The 20764-nt window shown below is 39.2% G+C and overlaps 1 long non-coding RNA gene across 1 annotated transcript in view; it reads left to right on the top strand.

Moving 5' to 3' along the window:
- Positions 1–18847, top strand: part of LOC309652823 — a 152248-nt gene extending 133401 nt beyond the window's left edge. Inside the window, exon 3 of the long non-coding RNA XR_014258895.1 lies at positions 14140–18847. This is a non-coding gene — a long non-coding RNA (uncharacterized lncRNA). The remainder of the gene's footprint in view (positions 1–14139) is intronic.
- Positions 18848–20764: the final 1917 nt, after the last annotated feature.

The raw sequence follows: 20764 nt of genomic DNA, 5'->3' as shown, positions 1-20764 counted from the left end.
TGGTATGGATATAGAACTTAATCTGGACAGGAGAAATCCTACTGATCTGGTATGTGTTAGAAGATTTTCTGCTTAATGATTTGGGGAGTGGAGATCTGCATAAGGGTCCTGAACTAGGCAGAGGGCCATCCCCTAGGTCACTGGCTATTGTGGTTAAGGAATGTGAGCTGTATGAGGGCTCCTTTGTGTTGGGTTCAGACACGGTATATAAAGGAATCCTGGACTGAGCAGGGACCATGCATGGTTGCTGGGTTGTGGTATGCATATAAGCTCTGCTCTTGATAGAAAGAGATGATTTGGTAGGAAAAAAATCAGTCAAGAAAAAGGGATTGTTCAAAATAAATGTGATGCAATATCACTTAAAAATACTGCTGCAAAAACTCTAATAAGATACTAACAAAGAGAACACCATCATGCATTAATCACGACCCAGTGGAATTCATTCTAGAAATGTGAAGATGCTTCAGTATGATGAAATATATTAATGTTATAACATTTATTTTATTAAGAGGTGAAAGGTAGAAAACATATGATCCTCTTGATAATATGCCCAAAAAGGCACCTGAGAGAATTCAATGTTTCTTTATGGTAATATTTGGTAAAAACTCAGTGAAACAGGAATAGATGGATATTGCCTTAATATTATAAAAAATGTTTTGACCTCAAAATAAGAGCCAGCATCATCTTTCATATTTTTTTTTCTGAACTACCTCCTGTCTGCTCTTTTATGGTTTTAGTAGCAAGCAACTGAGTAAGCCCTAAAGCAAACTGTTACAGCTTAGAATTAAAAAACCTTTAAATTTCAACAACCCCCTGGAATAGAGAATAACCTTTCAATATCTGGCTCTGACTGGGAGGCAGGGATGAGGTCGCTACAGACGAATGTGTTGTGTAAAACTGTGTAAATAAAGCTGCCCTGGAAGCTCTTTGGCAGGCTGAATTGGAGCTGGATTCCCTGGCTAGAAGTGGGGCAGCTGGCAGAGCAGGAAGGTAAAGTGTTCCTTTTTGTGTGGGCTGAGAATGTGAGAGAGAGTGTCACCGTAAGATTACAAAACTTAGAATAGAGAAGTGTTATTTAATGAATGGTCTGGGCTGGTGGCAGTGTGTGTGTGTGTGTGTGTGTGTGTGTGTGTGTGTGTGTGTGTGAGAGAGAGAGAGAGAGAGAGAGAGAGGGAGAGAGAGGTGAGCACAGAGCCTATCTAATACTTGAAATATTGAAAAGATACCACAAGAGTCAGAGCATGAGGAAGCTATACTGGAATAGCTAAGGATCTCAGCTCTTAGTCACCGTTTTTCTTACCGCCTGGGTTTCTAATATTAATAGGGTTTGCTAGTTTCAATGATATTCTTTGACTCCCACCTATGACCTATGTAGCAATCATTGAGCTTATTCTACATTTCTCCTTTGCTCACATTTTGAGTTGTATTTCTACTTTGTCAGAGAATGTTCTTCAATTCTTATCCTCATATTTGTCTTAGATTTATAATTAAACCTATCCAATTCTCCTTATTTGTTCTTCTGCCAAACTTTTCCAATCATCTCTTGGATGGAATATGACCCCTAGTAGAATCCTCAGAAAGAGTTCCTGCATAAAAATTTTCTTGAGTTCTTAAAAGTTTAAAACTGATCCTTGGGACTTCCCTGGTGGTGCAGTGGTTAAGACTCCACGCTCCCAATGCAGGGGGCCCGGGTTCGATCCCTGGTCAGGGAACTAGATCCTACATGCAGGCCGCAACTAAGAGTTCACATGCCACAACTAAGGAGTCCACGAGCCGCAACTAAGGAGCCTTCCTGCTGCAACTAAGACCCAGTGCAACCAAATAAATAAATAAATATTAAAAAAAAAACCTGATCCTTGGCTCATACTTTTTTTACCTGAATTTCTTTAAAATGTTTCTTTACTCTTGACTTCCTTTCTATAATCCTGGCAAGTAGTTTGCTGCCATCTGATTTTCTTTTTTTGTAGGTTACTCATTTTTTTGTTTTTTGTTTTGCCTGTAGACCCAAAGGATTTTTTTTCTTTATCATTAATGTCTGTTTTACTAGACTATGTCTCAGAGTTGATGGTCAATTTTCTCAGTTACACAGTGGGCTCTAGAAATATGTAGAATCAGGTGTTCTTTTATTTCCATAAAGTTTTAAGATTATAATGTTAAATATTAGTTCTGTTCCATTATTTGATTTTTCTTTTTAAGAGATTCCAGATATATCTATCAGTTTCCTCTTTATCTCTTTATTTTGTTTTGGTTCGTTTGACTCTTTTTCATTCTCATTGTTTCTTTCCTTTATTGTATTTTCCAATCATATCTTTTCTCCCTTGGATATTTTGTAATTTAGTCTTCTGAGATGATTCTGTCTTTTTCTTCAACTTCTTTCCTGAGTTCAGTCAGCACTCCACATTTTCTTGTTTGTTTGTTTCTGAGTTTTAAAATTTCTGATTCATAATATTCTTTCATATCAGTAATTGCTTGTTTAATGTATTTAATTCATGTTTTCTCTGCTTTACCATTGTTTTTATTGGGGAGTGATTATTTTTATCAGCTGAAAAGTTTTTTGTTTTTTTTTCAGGCATGCCACTGGCTTATGAGATCTTAGTTCCCCGACCAGGGATTGAACCCGGGCCATGGCAGTGAAAGGGCTGGGTCATAACCACTGGACTGCCAGGGAATTCCCTCAGCTGAAAAGTTTTTATTCTCACTTTTATTTTTAGAGTAGCTTTGTGCAGATGTTGGGTTCCTTTTGCTAATCATTATAAACTGTACTGGCAGTTCCTGGTTCAGCAATAACAGCGGATGCTATATGGAAAAAAGCGTTTGGATACCTTATTTGATTTATTGGTTCAAGAGCACCCTCTTCTGTTGATACAAGAAAGTACAATTTCTTTAATAAATGGTGCTGTGGGGGAGGGGTCATTTGAATTTCTGATTCTGTAATGCTCTTCCTCTAGTGGATACTTCTCCATTCTCAGTTACTGCCTTCTTCCTTCTCAAGCCTTTTGTCCTGTGCAATTTTCAGGCCCTTTCCTTTTGACTCTTAGTGCTCTGATCACCAGGTCTCAACCTGTTCTTAGTATTTACTTAGGGTGGGACTTTCTCCAGAGTGTGAACTCTAAGTGATGTTAATCATGTTTTACCACTGCTGGTACCCTGCAGCAGCCCTCTCTCTTCCTCACAATTCATGTGAGTGCCTGACATTTCATATTAATGGAATAATATAATATGTGGTCCTTTGTGACTGACTTTTCTCATTTGGCAGAACGTCTTCAAGTTTCATCCATGTTGTAGCAGGTATCAGTAATTAATTGCTTTTCACAGTGAATAATATCCCATTTTATGGATATACCATAATTCGTTTTTCCATTATTCAGTTGATGGACATGTGAGTTGTTTCTACTTTTTGGCTATCATGAATAATGTTGCTATGAACATTCATGTACAAGTTTGGTTCTTTTCCTTTTAATAAATTTATTTATTTATTTATTTAGTTAGTTAGTTAGTTAGTTAGTTAGTTTTGGCTGTGTTGGGTCTTCGTTGCTGCACGCAGGCTTTCCCTAGTTGCGGTGAGTGGGGGCTACTCTTTGTTGCAGTGCGTGGGCTTCTCATTGTGGTGGCTTCTCTTATTGTGGAGCACAGGCTCTAGGCGCGTGGGCTTCAGTAGTTGTGGCACATGGGCTCAGTAGTTGTGGCATACTGGCTTAGTTGCTCCGTGGCATGTGGGATCTTCCTGGACCAGGGATCGAACCCATGTCTCCTGCACTGGCAGGCAGATTCTTAACCACTGTGCCACCAGGGATGTCCCTCATGTACAAGTTTTTGTGTGAACATGATTTCATTCCTCTTGGGTATATACCTAGGAGTGAAATTACTGGAGCTTATGGGAACTCTGTTTAGCATTTTGAGAAATGGTCAAATTGTTTTCCAAACTAGCTGTACCATTTTACATTCCCAACAGCAATGTATGAGAGTTCCCATTTCTGCACATCCTTGCTAAAGCTTGTTATTGTCTGTCTTTTTTTTATTATGGTCATCCTAGTGGATGTAAAGTGATATCTCATCGTGGTTGTAGTTTGCATTTCCCTAATGATGAGTGATGTTGAAAATCTTTTCATGTCCTTATTGGCCATTTGTATATCTTCTTTGCAGAAATGTGTATTCAGGCCCTTTGCTTTATTGTTGAGCTTTAAGATTCTTTATGTATTCTGGATATAAGCCCCTCGTTAGATATATGATTTGCAAATATTTCCACCCATTCTGTGGGTTGTCTTTTCACTTTCTTGGTGGTGACTTATGCTGTACAAAATTTTAAAATTTTGATGAAGTCCAACTTATCTATTTTTTCTGTCATTTGTGCTTTTGATGTGATATCTATGAAACCATGGCCTAACTCAAGGTCACAAAGACTTACTCCTATAATACTTCTATAATTTGTTTTTGAATACTCATTTTGTATCCAGCAACCTTGCTAATTATAGTAATTTACTGTATTTTCCTTTTGATCTTCTATGTACGTGAACATATTATTTGAAAATAATGGCAATTTTAATTTTTTTGTTCCAGTCTTTTATTTCTTATTGTTGCTTTCTGCCCAGCATAATGTTGAATAGAAATAGTGATAATGGATATCATTGTCTGATTCCTGATATATAAAGCGAAAGCTTTCAATATTTCTCTTTTAAGTTCGATGCTTGTTGTAGGGGTTTTCTTGGGGTTTTTGGGGTTTTTTTTTTGCCACACTGCATGGCATGCAGGATCTTAGTTCCCCAACCACCAGGGATAGAACCTGTGCCCCCTGCATTGGAAGCCTGGTCTTAACCACTGGACCCCCAGGGAAGTCCATTTCTGGAAGTAGGTATTTCTTTTAAGATTAAGGAAGTTCCATTCTATTACTCATAAGATTAAAGTTCCATTCTATTACTATTTGCTTACAGTTTTTCTTTATCATTTTATCAAACGCTTTTTCTGCATCTACTGATATGATCATATAATTATTCTTTCATCAGATAATGTGGCAGATTACACTGACTGATTTTTAATGTTAAATCAAGCTTACATTCTTGGGATAAACCCAATGTACTCATTACTCCTTTTTTATATTACAGGATTCAATTTGCTAATATTTTGTCCAGGATTTTGCTACAGTGCTCATGATACAAATTAACCTGAACCTTGTCTTTTTTAAACTGTCTTTTTTTGGATTTGATATCAAGGTTAGCTAGAATCAAAATTAAATGGAGAAGGCACCCTCCCTCTGTTAACTACTCTCTGGAAGACTTTGCATAAATTGCAATGTTTTCTTCATTGAATACGTGGTAGAAATTACTTATGATGCCATCTGGGCCTGAAATTTACAAGACGCTTTTTTTAATTACTGATTTTATTTCTTTCATACTTATAGGTCCACTTACTTATCTATTTTTTTCTTGAATTAGTTTTGGCAAGTTATTTTTTCTAGGAAATTATCAATTTCATGCAAAACTTCAAAGTCATTGGTAAAAAGTTCCTCATAATATTTTCTTATCTTTTTAATATGTGCACACCCATAGTTATGTCTTCCCTTACATTCTTAATATCAGTCACTTGGGCTTTTTGTCCTTTTTTTAAGATCAATCTCACCAACAGTGAGATTTTCATATGTTTATTAGTATTTCAAAAAAAACCAACTTGGGAATTCCCTGGTGGTCCACTGGTTAAGACTCCATGCTTCCACTGCAGGGGGCACAGGTTCAATCCTTGGCTGGGGAACTAAGATCCCGCATACTGCGCAGTGTGGCCAATAAATAAATAAATAAATATTGATAAATAAAAATTTAAAAACCCAACTTTTGGCTTTGGCTTTGTTGATTTTCTCTATGTATATTTGTTTTCTACTTCATTAATTTCTACTTTTAACTTTATGACTCTCTTTTTACTCTATCTGGGTATGTTTTCCTGTTCTTAAAATTTCATGACGTGGATACTTACCTCAATAAATTTCAGCCTTTGTTCCCTTCTAATATATACATTTAAAACAAATTTTCCAGGACTTCCTTGGTGGTTCAGTAGTTAAGAATCCACCTTCCAGTGCAGGGGACACAGTTGGATCCCTGGTCAGGGAACTAAGATCCCACATGCCACAGGGCAGCTAAGCCCGCACGCTGCAACTACTGGGCATGCAAGCCACAACTACAGAGCCCATGTGCCCTGGAGCCCATGCGCCACACTAGAGAAGAGAAAACCTGTAAGCCACAACTAGAGAGAAGCCCATGTGCTGCAATGAAGGGCCCATGCACCACAACTAAGACCTGATGCAGCCAAAATAAATAAATAAATAAATATTAAAAAACCACAAATTTTCCTGTAATTATTGTATCCCACAAGTGTTGATATTCAGTGCTTTTGATATCAGTCAGTTTGAAATATTTTCTAATTTCCATTACAATTTCTTCTTTGTCCCATAGCTTTTTAGAAGAATGTTTCTAAATTTATGGACATTTCCTAGCAATATTTTTGTTATTGATTTCTAGCACAATTTCACTGAGATCTGAGAACATGATCTGTAGAATATAATCTATACCATTTCAATCCTTTGAAATTTGTTGAGATTTGTTTATGATATTTGTAAATGTTCCATGAATGCTAGAAAAAAATATATATATTCTGTAGTTGTCTGGTACAGTGTTGTATACATGCTTAATAGGTCAAGTTTCTTAACTGTGTTGTTCAAATATTTTATATCCTTACTAAATTGTTTTTGTCTACTTGTTTAATCAGTTACTGAGAGAGGTATGTTAAAATTGTCCTGTATAATTAGTTAGTCTATTTCTCCTTGTAGTTCTGTCTATTTTTTCTTTATATATTTTGAGTTCATATTACTGAGTGCAAATATTTAGAAATGTTATATCTTCCTGGTGAATGGGGTGACTACATCTTTAATATTTTTTAAATGTAAAGTCTATTCTGTCTGATATTAATATAGCTTATATTAGCTTTCTTTTGGATAGTGTTTGAATGGCATCTTTCCCCATATTTTTAAACTTTCAACCTTTCTGTATCCTTTTCTAATAGATGTGTCTGTTGTTTAAGCATGTAGTATATGTATGTGTGTGTGTGAATTCAGTCTAACAATCTTCATTTTTAACTGAGGAATTTAGTCAATTTGCATTTAATATAATTTAATGTGCATGCATTAATCTTTTTAATGTACTGTCTCTTAATACCACTTCTTCTGTGTTCCTTTTTATTGTTTTTCCTCTTTTGGATTAGTTACATTAAAAAATCATTTACTTCTCATTCCCACTAGTTTCGAAGTTACACTATTAAAAAAATATTCTTTTGGTGGTTACCTTAGAAATTGTAACATGCACCTTGACCTATCAAAGTCTAATATCAATCTTTACCTTTCTCCTTCTCCCAGACAATGCAAATACCTTAGGACAGTTAAATCCATTTAACTCCCTCCCAACTTATGTGGTATCATTGTGATTAATTTTTTTTATTGTGGTAAAAAAACCACATAACATTACTTTACCATCTTAACCATTTTTAACTGTACAGTTCAGTAGTGTTAATTATATTTACATTGTTGTGCAACAGATCTCTAGAACTTTTTCTCTTACAAAATTGAAACTCTATGTTGTCATTTATTTTAGTACTATATATGTATAAATTTCATGAGACTTTATTATTGTTATTTTATCCAGTGTTTATTTAGTACCCATATATTTACTGCTTTTTTTGTTCTTCATTCCTTGCTATATTTCTGAGGTTCTATCTGAGATCTCTTTCTTTTTGCCTGAAGAACAGTGTTTAAAATTTCCTTTAGTAGGTGTGTGCTGGTAGTATACTCTCTCAGGTTTTGTTGGTCTGAAAATGTCTTCATTTTACTTTCTTTATTGAAATACATTTTTACTGGTATAGAATTCTAGAACTCTAAGTTGACGGTTACTTCCTTTTAGCATCTTGTAGATCTCTTTTCACTGTCTACTGGCTCCCAAAGTTGCATGTGAGAATTCAGCTATCATTCTAATTATTGTTTCTTTCAGGGTAAAAGATCTTGCTTTTCTGGCTACTTTTAAGATTTTTCTCTTTGCTTTTGACTTTTGGAAGTTTTCCTCTAATATGTCAGGCATGAATTTATTTTTATTTTTCCTGCATGAACCTCATTCAGCTTTTTAAATTAGTAGATTGATTTCTTTAATCAGTTCTGAGAAATTCTCAGTCTTTATCTCTTCAAATATTCCCTCGTCCTTTCTTTTTCTGTTTTCCTTCTGAATTCCCATTAAGTGTGTATTAGCCCTTCTCACAAAATCCTGTATGTATCTCACTCTTTTTTTTTTTTTAATAGACTCTATTTTTTAGAGCAGTTTTAGGTCCACAGCAAAATCAAGCAGAAAACACATTAAGTTCCCATATACCCCTTCCCCTGACACACACACAGCCTCCCCCACTATCAACATCCCACACCAGAGGGGTACATTTGTTACAAACAATGAACCTACACTGACACATCATTTATCATCCAAAGTCCATAATTTATGTTAGGGATCACTCTTTGCGTTGTGCATTTGATGGGTTTTGACAAATGTATCCACCATTTAAGAAAATTGTAAAAAAAAAAAAAAAAGAAAGAAAATTGTATTTGTTTTATTTTACCAATATGTTTTTTTTTAATTAAAAAAATTTTTTTCATTTATTTAAACATTTTTTTGGCCATGCCACACAGCATGCAGTATCTTAGCTCCCCGACCAGGGATAGAGCCCATGTCCCCTGCAGCAGAAGCACAGAGCCTTAACCACTGGACCTGCAGGGAAGTCCCTATGTGCACCATTATAGTATCATACAGAATAGTTCACTGCCCTAAAAATCCTCTGTACTTCACCTATTGATCCCGCCCTCCCCCAAATTCCTGGAAACTACTGATCTTTTTATTGTCTCCATAGCTTTAGTCTTTTAGTTGGATTCATACAGTACATAGGCTTTTCAGATTGGTTTCTTTCACTTAGTAATATGCATTTAAGATTTCCCCATGTCTTTTTTTATGGCTTGATAGCTCATTTCGTTTTAGCACTAAATAATATTCCATAGTCTGGGTGTGCCACAGTTTATTTATCTATTCACTTCTTGAAGAACATCTTCATTGCTTCCAAATTTTAACAATTATGAATAAAACTGCCATCCTCTTTTTCTGTGTTTCTCGTATTTTGATTCAGTTTTGAAAGATGTTTTCACCTGTATAGAATTGGCATAACTTAGTTGGGAATTACTCTTTTTGTACCTTTTGGATCTCTTTCCATTATCTTCTGGCTCCTTTGTCTACAGTCAAGAAAAAAGATTTATTTGAACAATTTTCTTTTGGTTTCTTTTCTGGTTAATTGATTCTGTCTTTAGCTGTGTTTAATCTGCTCTGAAACCTACCTATGGAGATCTTAATTTTGGTTATATTTTTCACTTCTATAATTTCTAGTTGGTTTGTTTTCAAATCTGTACTATCACTTTTATAATTTCTAGTTCCTTGAGAAACATTTAAATAAGGCTTTTATCAGTATCTGGCACCTTGCAGTCTGTTTCTATTGCCTGTTGTTTCTGATGATTCGTGCTCATTCTGTGTTGTTCCTCACTGTGTACCTGGTTATTTTTAATTGTGTTTTAATATTTGAAGAATTATTTATAGAAATAATTTGAGGTCTGGAATAATATTTTTTCCCAGAAGAGACTTGTTTGTTCCTTTCCAGGTGCCTGGGGGCACTAAGAATATGAGATTATCTTAATCCAAGTTTAAACCTTGATGTTTTCTTTTTTTTAAATTAAAAAAATTATTTATTTACTTGGTTGCACGGGATCTTTAGTTGCGGCATGCAAACTCTTAGTTGCAGCACGTGGGATCTAGTTCCCTGACCAGGTATCGAACCTGGGCCCCCCTGCATTGGGAGCATGGAGTCTTAGCCACTGGACCACCAGGGAAGTCCCCAAACCTTGATGTTTTCTGAGCCATTCAAATGACAAAGTCAAAATGTATACTTCATGAAGACTGATTTACTTCTGGTTCATCCTTACATCTAGAATATAGTCCTCTAGTTTCCAAGCCCAAAGCAAGGAATAGTTTACCTCAGATTCCAACTTTTGTACCCCTAGCTCCATGAGGCCACCAAAAGAGCAACTCAGCTCCTCAGGTACCTCTTTGGAATAGGCAAACACCCTTCAGATAAAAGCATCCCTGTGTGCTTTGCTAACCTCTCTGGGTTTCTTGCCTCTCTCAAATCTCACCTCAGTCATGGCTCACTTGAAGTCATTAGCAGTCTGGAACCAAAGCTTGAGGACTTTTTGTTTCCCCCTTTCCAGCGTGCAGTCCTCTGAGTTCCTGCTCCAGAACAGGGTGTATGTTGCACTAGGAGTCCCCCTTTGGCTGGTACTCAGCTCCAATTCAGCTTCAGCAGAGCTCCAAGTCTTCGGTTCCCAGTGTCCACCCATAAGCATTGTTTATCTATCAAGTGTTTCCTGGGTTGGGCAAATGAGCCCTGGAGGAAAGACTACAGTGGGATCCTAGTGGTGTGGTATGTGTGTGTGTGAGAGAGAAGTGTGTGTGGGGGGCAGTTATCCAGAGTCTGGGGTCTATCTTCCTGGTGGCTTCAGGTCACTAACTCATTGTCTCATCTGCCCCCTCAGTTAAGGAACACCTCTACGGGAATTCCCTGGTGGTCCAGTGGTTAGGACTCTGAGCTTTCACCGCTGAGGGCCTGGGTTCGATCCCTGGTTGGGGAACTAAGATCCCATAAGCCGCGCGGCCAAAAAAAAACGCAAAAACACACCTCTACTACATTGGCAAATGCCTATGAATAGAAGAGGCCCTGGTTCACTTCTTGTGTTCTGACCACACAGTACCCTCACCACTACCTCCCCACCTCGGGCTCAAGCTACCATCGTCCATCTAGACTTAACTGGTCTCCCTGCTTCCACCTTTGTCCCCTCATAGAAATGACGGTGATCCTTTAAAGGAATAAATCAGACATGACACTTCTTTATTTAAAACTTCCCAGTGGCTTTGAAACCCACTCAGAATAAAATTCAAAGTCCTTCCCATGACCTACAAGGATTTACATAATCTGGCCCCTGGTTACCACTCAGATCTTATCTCCTGCACTTCAGTCACACTAGCTTCCTTGCTGCTCCTTAAGCAAGCCAATCATGCTTGAGCCTTAGGGCTTTGTACTTACTGCCTGTAAAGCTCTTTACCTTGATATTCACATGGCTGGTCCATTCACCTTCTTTACGGTTCTGCTCAAGTTTCAGCTATCAGAAAGGCCCTCCCTGACCACTCTATATAAAACAGCTTTCCTCTCCCTTCAGTCTCTATCTTCCTATCCAGCTTTATTTTCTTTTAGCACTTGTTATATGTTTATTTGTTTTTTAAAACATTGTTTTCTTCTCCCACTAGATTGTAAGCTCCATGAAAACAGGAACTTTTTAAATTTTATTTTAAGTTTTTGGCTGCCCCATGTGGCATGCGGGATCTTAGTTCCCTGACCAGGGATTGAACCCATGCCCCCTGCATTGGAAGCACAGAGTCTTAACCACCTGACCGCCAGGGAAGTCCTGGGACTTTTTAAATTTATTTTTTATGTCCAACATCTTAGACAATGCCTTGCACATTATAGGTGCCCAATAAATACTATGCTAATGAAGATATTGTGTAAAACCTATATAAAGGAAACTAAATTGTTTCCAGAGAGACATCAAAGGACTGAATTTTGCAAAGGTATTAACTACTCCTAAGTTGATTTGAGAATTTATAGCAATTCTGATTTTTAAATCCCACAGTACTTTTTGGATAGTTGAAAAAAATGATCTTAAAGTTTCATGTAAGTAAAAACACGTAAGATTATTTAGGAAGTTTATAAAAAATTTAACAGAGGGAAGTCTAGATCTACTAGATATTAAAAAAATTGTAAGGTGACAGGGGCTTCCCTGGTGGCACAGTGGTTAAGAATCTGCCTGCCAGGACAGGTGACCCAGGTTCGATCCCTGGTCCGGGAAGATCCCACAGGCCACGGAGCAACTAAGCCCCTGCGCCACAACTACTGAGCCTGCGCTCTAGAGCCTGCAAGCCACAACTACTGAGTCCATGTGCTGCAACTACTGAAGCCCACGTGCCTAGAGCCTGTGCTCTGCAACGAAGAGTAGCCCCGGCTCGCCGCAACTAGAGAAAGCCCTCACACAGCAACGAACACCCAACACAGCCAAAAATAAATAAATTAATTAATTAATAAAAATTACATTGGCCCCAATACCCAGGTGCATAGCCACTCATTATTCCTATCCTCTACATCTATAAAAAAAAAATAAGTCATAGTAATCCATGCACTAGAATTCTACATAACTATTAAAATAATTAGGAAACTTACCATTGTAAAGTTGTTTACCGTTTAAAAATTAATAGATTTTATTTTTTAGAGCAGTTTTAGATTCACAGCAAAACTGAGCAGAAAGCACAGAGCATTCCCATATATCCCTTGTCCTCTCCCCACTCAAGCTCGACCTCCCCCATGATTGACATCCTGTGCCACAGTGATACATTTGTTACAATTGATGAACCTACACTGACACATCATTATCACCCAAAGCCCATAGCTTACATTAGGGTTCACTCTTAGTGTTGGACATTCTATGTATTGTAAGGTTTTTAAAAAGCAATTGCGGAAGTAAAACAAACAGCATGATTTCATTTTTGTAAACAACATTATATATAAATATATCTGTGTACATATATAATGCGTGTGTAAAATTTGAATCAGAATTTCCCTGTTTTGGAAATTTGCCTAAAGCTCAAAGCTGAGGACAATAGGCAACATATACCTCCACTTTCTAAAGGGTGGACCAAGGACCTGTCAGGCAACCCCTCCAGCACACACTAAAATATAGAATTGATTCTTCAACTATCATCGTTACCACCTCACCAAGTCCATATGAAGAGAAGATCAGAAATCTGAGGCAAATTCATTGAAATACAAACCAGATGCCAGATTCAAGAATTGATAGCCTAAGGTGATGAGTGCTCTGGTTTTCCCCTTCAAATGTGGGGAATCCAAGAGAACTCTTCAAAAACTAGAGTGGCTGCTGAGCTGTAGAAATTTGGAGACTGTTAGTTTGGGTCCCCTGGGGAGCAGATGCTGAGAGTGAGTTAGGAGCGTTAGAAGCTTATTAGGTGGGTACATCCTGTGAAAGGTAAGGGGAGGGGAAGAACTGGGCAGGGAAAGCTTCAGATGATGATACAGATCTGACACCTGTGAAAAGAAATGGGGGGGATAGAATTGAGCAGGGAGAGCCTGCAGATCATGATGCAGATGTGACACCTGTGAAAAGAAAGGGGGAAGAAAGTAGGATTGGGTAGAAAGAGCCTGAGACCACAGTACAGATCTGACAAAGTTTCAGCCAACCCAATGGTGAACTCCAGAGGAAAGACTGCCTGTTAGAAGAATCACATGTTGGGCATAAAATGGACAGGTCCTAGTACCCCTGCCATGCTCAGTCATTGGCTAGAGGATGCCCAGAAAGAGCATCTCAGTTTAAACTGCAGCGGATCCTGAAGGTGCTGCAGCTTGGGGCTGTCAGCTACCTTCGCTCCTCGCAGTTAAATGGCAACTTTGTTCTTGATGAGAGGTCCTAGCGGTGCTCCTCCATGCCTGCCACAGAAGATTTCCCTGGGAGCGCCACCAGAGTTGAGGGTGGTGAACAAATTTTTGAGAACTTGACATGTGTCCCCTGGAATTTGGGGACATACATGAACATGGAGAATGATTCCCACTTCTCCCCCCAGAGAATGCTGCAGGTGGGAGTGCTGGCTTGAGGAGCCTATGACAGCAGGATGAGGAGAGAAGGCAGAAGTGGGGTAGATGGTACTTCCATTGTTAGGTGTGGTGTGGATGCACGAGTTTCCCAAGAAACAAGCAGGTACCTTAGCATGTAACTAGACTCAAGCTGTTGTGAATGTATCCTGCTTTCTTTCTTCATTCATTCATTCATTTATTTATTTATGGCTGCTTTCTGCACTCATCCATCCCTCCATCCATCCATCCATCCATCCATCCATCTATCTATCTATCTATCTATCTATCTATCTATTTATTTATTTATTTATTTATTTATTTATGGCTGTGTTGATGTAGAGAGCCACCTGGCAAGGACCTGAGACCCTCAGTCCAACAGCCAACAAGGAACTGAATCCTGCCAACAACCATGTGAGTGAGCTTGGAGTGGATCCTGTCCCAGCTGAGCCTTGAGATGAGACTGCAGCTCCTCCTGACACTTTGACTGCAGCCTGTCAGAGATTCTGAGTGGACACCTTGATTGCAATCTCACAAGAGATCCTGAAGCAGATGACCCTGTTAGGCCATGCCTGTATCCTGACCCAAAGAGACTGTGAGATCATAAATGTGTGTTGCCACTAAATTTTATTCTTAAAAAAGAAGAATTCAAGATTAAAAGCAATAAACAAGACAAAAAGGGGCATAAATTGTCCAATCCTTGATGAAGAGATGAGCCATAAATCTTTACGTACTAAATTATTATAGCAGCTTAAGATTTAAAGCAAAAACTCTTAGAGACACAAGAGGATTTTGATAAAAAACACAGCCATAATTGGAAATAATGATATACTTCTTTCAGAATTTAAGTGATCAAGTAGACAAAAAATAAACTAGAGAATGCATGATTTGATTAATATAACCAACAAGCTTAATGTATAATCTTATATATATCCCTATGCATCTAAAAATGTAAATTATTTTCTAATGTCCATCGATTGTGTGCTTCATCACAGAGGAAAAACTTCATAAATTTAAGAGACTTTTAGGGGCTACACTTTCTCATTATAACCCAGTAAAATTAGAAATAAATAATAAAGGAAGGTCAAAATATCTTTAGTACTTGGAAATAGAGAAACATTCATTTAGTCCTAGATTAAAGAGAAAAGCAAAGTGGAAATTATCAATTTTTTAGGAAGTAACAAAAAGGCGAATACTTTATACCAAATGCTATGGGATCACCTAAAGCTTTATTCAGAAGAAGAAAATTTATAGCTTTAAATCAGGAATCACAAATGTGTTCAAGGCCTAGGTAGGTGACGTAGATGTAGGAAGTGGCTAGGTGTAAAAATAGAGGTAGGGCCTTGTGGAGAATTAGAAGGTACATGACTGCCCTAAAAGCACTGAAGTCCACCATTTTATATGCTTTAGTATTTATTTATTTTTTATTATTATTATTTTTTTGGTTGTGTTGGGTCTTCGTTGCTGTGTGCGGGCTTTCTCTAGTTGCGGTGAGCGGGGGCTACTCTTCGTTGTGGTGTGCGGGCTTCTCATTACAGTGGTTTTTCTTGTTGCAGAGCATGGGCTCTAGGCACGTGGGCTTCAGTAGCTGTGGCTCTCGGGCTCTAGAGCGCAGGCTCAGGAGTTGTGGCACACGGGCTTAGTTGCTCTGCGGCATGTGGGATCTTCCCGGACCAGGGCTTGAACCCGTGTCCCCTGCATTGGCAGGCAGATTCTTAACCACTGCGCCACCAGGAAAGTCCCTGCTTTAGTATTAAAAAAAAAAAAAAAAGGAAAATATGTAAACTAAGTAACCCACTAAGAACACAGTTTCTAAGCTGCAAAATTATCTAAAAGAAAACAAATAGGGAATTAACAAGGATAAAGCTCAAATTAGTGAAACGGAAAATTGTCACAGGTTGCGTTCTCTGGGAAACAGATGCTGAGGCATTAAGGGTCCAAAAGCTTTATTGAGGAGCAATATCTGTGAAGAAGAAGGGGCAGGGACTGTTGTCAGACTGTAATGCAGACTTGACAAAGTCCCTGCCAGTTAATTGGGGAGCTCTAGAGCAAAGACTACCCATTAGAAAAGTTCTGCTTTGGGCAGAAGAGGCTCTGCCCCAAAGCCTGCCAGGTCATTAGCTGTGGGCATCTGGAGAGGAGTGTGACCCTCAGCTCAAAATCTGAGGTGGACTCTGAAGGTACTAACAGCTGGTGGCACTCCTTGCAGCTGGACAGTCAGTCCTTTCTTGAAGTGGGGTCTGAGCAGCACCTCTCTATGTCTGCCACAAAAACAAACAAAAACGGTATTTAAAAAAAACCTCAGACTTCCCTGGTGGCGCAGTGGTTAAGAATCCGTCTGCCAATGCAGGGGACACGGGTTCGATCCCTGGTCCGGGAAGATCCCACATGCTGCAGAGCAACTAAGCCCATGCGCCACAACTACTGAGCCTGCGCTCTAGAGCCCATGAGCCACAACTACTGAACCACGTGCCACAACTACTGAAGCCTGCACGCCTAGAGCCCATGCTCTGCAACAAGAGGAGCCACCGCAATGAGAAGCCTGTGCACCACAATGAAGAGTAGCCCCCGCTCGCTGCAACTAGAGAAAGCCCTCGTGCAGCAACGCAGACCCAACACAGCCAAAAAACAAATGAAAACAAAACAAACTTCATAAAATCCAAAACCAAAAGTTGGCTTTAAAAAAATTAATTCAGTTAATTAAAGCTTCCACCTTTTTCTCTGTATGTGCAATTTGCAAAATTGTTCTGCAGTGGAATACACATGCACAAATCTGGCAAGAGTAGACTTTTAGGATTTGTTAAATGATATATCAGGCAAAACCAAGTAGCATTCAAAGAACTGTCTTCCATGGGGGGGCCTTTAAATCCCATGTCTTTAAAAGTCACACTTTTTTTAAAATTTAATTTTTATTTTATATTGGAGTATAGTTGATTTACAATATTGTGTTAGTTTCAGGTGTACAGCAAAGTGGTTCAGTTATACATACACATATATCCATTCTTTTTCTCATTCTTTTCCCATATAGGTTATTACAGAATATTGAGGAGAGTTCCCTGTGCTCTACAGTAGGGCCTTGTTGATTATCTATTTTATATATAGTAGTGTGTATATGTTAATCCCAAACTCCTAATTTATCCCTCGCCACTAAAGTCAAACTTTAGATGCCAGCCTTCCTTCCACTGCCCTGTAAACGAGGAAGCACTTTTTAATGACTTGGAATGAAGAGAGGGCTATTCCTATAGAAAATAAGAGAGGAATATTCTGTTAGTTCGAGGTTTCAGTGTCCCCTAAGATCAGGAACAGTATTTTGGGGAGGGCTGGGCTGGGTATGTGGACGTGCAGTGGCACCCCTGAAGATCCAGAGCTTTGGTGGACCCAGAATGCTCCAACTGCCCAACTCACTGAGATTTCCTGTCAGTTTCTACACTGGCTTGACTGGGCATAATTCAAACAGGAAAAGCTCGCAGTCGTTCCAATCTTCTGGAGCTCCGTGATAACATTTAATAACAGCCAATGAGATTTATTCCATACATTGTATTAAGGAATTTCTTCAAGGAATTGTTAAAATATGGGGTCCAGTTGTTCTGTTAGTACTCCTACATGTTTTAACTAAATTAGATTCTAGATAGTCAATGGATCCATAAATTGCACTTGGAGATTCAGCAGAGTAACTGTTCAGAACCTTTGACCTAATGGCAGAAACAGAAGAAACTGCATCGTCCAGTATGGTGACCACTAGCCTCATGTGGCTTTTGAGCACCTGGAATGTAGCTGATCTGATTGGAAATATGCTGGAAGTGTAAACGCATGCAAGATGTCAAAGACTTGGTGTGAAAAAGAAGAAAGAATGTGAAATACCTCATAATCTTCATACTGATAAATATTGATAAATTTTGGATATATTGTAGCAAAGATATTGAGATTTATTTGACCTGTTTCTTTTAACTTTTTAAATGTGGCTACTGGAGCATTTAAAATGCACACTTAGCTTACACTTGTGGCTCACGTTATATTTCTATTGGACAATGCTGTGCTAGATATTTACTGTAGTTTCCTGAATTCCTTTTTTTTTTTTTTTTAATTTATGGCTGTGTTGGGTCTTCGTTTCTGTGTGAGGGCTTTCTCTAGTTGCGGCAAGCGGGGGCCACTCTTCATCACGGTGCGCGGGCCTCTCACTATTGCGGCCTCTCTTGTTGCGGAGCACAGGCTCCAGACGCGCAGGCTCAGTGATTGTGGCTCACGGGCCCAGCTGCTCCGCGGCATGTGGGATCTTCCCAGACCAGGGCTCGAACCCGTGTTCCCTGCATTGGCAGGCAGATTCTCAACCACCGCGCTACCAGGGAAGCCCCCGTATTTTTTTGACTCATTCTGAGTTCCAAGCAGCACAGGAATAATGGCAAACCCATCCTTATTGCTTGCTATGGCTTTAACAGTATAAGACCAATGTATGTCAATACTGTGTTCATCTTCAGTTCTACAGAAATCTTCTGATTAATAGGGAGGTCATACAGAGGTGTCCTGTATCTATCCACACTGAAAAGTGCAGAGACAGAGGGGCATGTGATGGGAAAGCCATAAGCCCGGGCAGCAGCAAAACCCGCAGTAAGTTATCCTGAGCAGGGTGTGATAATGGCTCCAGCGTGTCTTTTTTTTTTTGTTTGTTTTGTTTTCAATCTGCACTATTTTATTTATTTATTTATTTACATCTTTATTGGAGTATAATTGCTTTACAATGGTGTGCTAGTTTCTGCTTTATAACAAAATGAATCAGTTATACATATACATATGTCCTCATATCTCTTCCCTCTTGCGTCTCCCTCCCTCCCACCCTCCCTATCCCACCCCTCTAGGTGGTCACAAAGCACCGAGCTGATCTCCCTGTGCTATGCGGCTGCTTCCCACTAGCTGTCTATTTTACATTTGGTAGTGTATATATGTCCATGCCACTCTCTCACTTCGTCCCAGCTTACCCTTCCCCCTCCCCGTGTCCTCAGGTCCATTCTCTACGTCTGCGTCTTTTTGTTGACCGACCCTGTGAAAGCCAACCTTCTAGCTGTGCATTCAGCTGAGGTCCTACGGCTAGCTGCGTACCACTGTGTACCGCCGCATCACTTGGTGGGACATATGGTGCAGGAGGAGGAACCCAGAGGCGGCGGCGGCGGCAGGAGCGGCATCAGGAGGGACCAGGCACCGCGAGCCCGGCCGGGGAGGAGGAGGAGGAGGAGGTGGCGACAAAGGAGGAGGAGATAGCATCCGGGGTGGCGACGCCGGAAGATGGGGCTTTCCGCGGCTTCACCAAACCCGGAAAACCCTAGTTCGGGTCCCGGATTTACCGCCTCTCCTTGGCCGGGCTAATTCCAGCGAGCCGCCCCCGCCGCCCCCTTCCCTCAGCTCCGAGTGACCCTGTCCCCGGGCTCCGCGCCCGCCCAGCGCCGGCTCCCCAAAGCCGGTATTTTTTTTTGGAAAGAAACAATAAAATAAACTCCTGGCTAGCCAGACTAAGGTACGAAGGAAGAAAAGGAGGACGGGAGGGAGGAAGGGGGTAAAATATTAGTAATGATAAAGTAGACAAAAAAAGCACACAGATATATAGGATATTAAAAGATTTTTAAGAGAATATCGAATGTGAATATATCAAAGGAATGGTTGATTTCCTGGCAAACCATAAACTACCAAATTTAACGCAAGAAATAGAAAACACGAAGAAAGCAATGACTATAGAAGAGAATAGAAAGTCAGCAGGTTCAGTCGGCTTTACAGCTAAGTTCTAGCTAACCTTTAAAAAATCAATAATTTTCATGTTATTTCGCCCATTCTAGACCAGTGTTTTTCAAAATATCTGAATGAAATACCAGTTTTTTAAAAGTTACAATTATTGTGGATATATACTTTTGTAAAATTCAATAACGATAACTAGAAAAATGAAATAATAAGCAAGGCAAGCCCAACTTTTAAATTTTAAGATTCCTCAAAAATAAATTACATTTTACATTTCGATAAATATAATCAAGACAAATTTAACATAAGGACAAAAAATAATTACAAAACTGAATGCATTATTCATTGATGAGTCCACTGATCACTGCTTGGCTGTCACAGCGATGTCAAATTTCTATAAAGGTTTTTAAACCCTCTCAAGTTTCTGTACTTATCTCATTATGGATTGGTAACAAACAGTTCAGGGGCTGGCGGCAGCCCTCAGATCACAGAAAAGATGGAAAGATCCCAAATTCATTTTGTAAAGCCAGCATAGCCTTACATACGGTAATATGATATTAAAATATGATAATATTTGTACAAAATATATACTTAGAAATTCCAAATAAAATAATAAACAGAATCTAGCAGTGTGGCAAAAGAATAACACACCGTGACCAAGTAGGGTTTATTTCACAAAGGCAAAAATGATTCAACAATAATTCATGACATGAAACAATTAAAAAAGAAAACCCATAGTATTGTGTCAATAGAAACTGAAAAGGCATTTAAAAATCCAGCAGCCATTCCTAATAAATATTCAAAGTAAAATAGAAATTAAAAAGAAACTACTTAGGGACTTCCCTCGTGGCACAGTGTTTAAGAATCCGCCTGCCAGTGCAGGGGACACAGGTTCGAGCCCTGGTCTGGGAAGATCCCACATGCCACGGAGCAACTAAGCCCATGTGCGGCAACTACTAAGCCTGCGCTCTAGAGCCCGCGAGCCACAACTACTGAAGCTCGCACGCTTAGAGCCCGTGCTCCGCAACAAGAGAAGCCATGACAATGAGAAACCCGTGCGCCACACCGAAGAGCAGCCCTTGCTCGCCGCAACTAGAGAAAGCCTGCACGCAGCAACGAAGACCCAACGCAGCCAAAAATAAATAAATTAATTTTTAAAAACTTTAAAAAAGAAACTACTTAAATATGATAAAGATTGCTTACCAAAACTCAACAGCAAACATTATACTAAATGATCAATAAATGA

This window comes from Balaenoptera physalus (genome assembly GCF_965194825.1).
Source record: "Balaenoptera physalus genome assembly, chromosome: X".
Lineage (NCBI taxonomy): Eukaryota > Metazoa > Chordata > Mammalia > Artiodactyla > Balaenopteridae > Balaenoptera > Balaenoptera physalus.
This window is presented reverse-complemented; position numbering and strand designations above follow the sequence as displayed.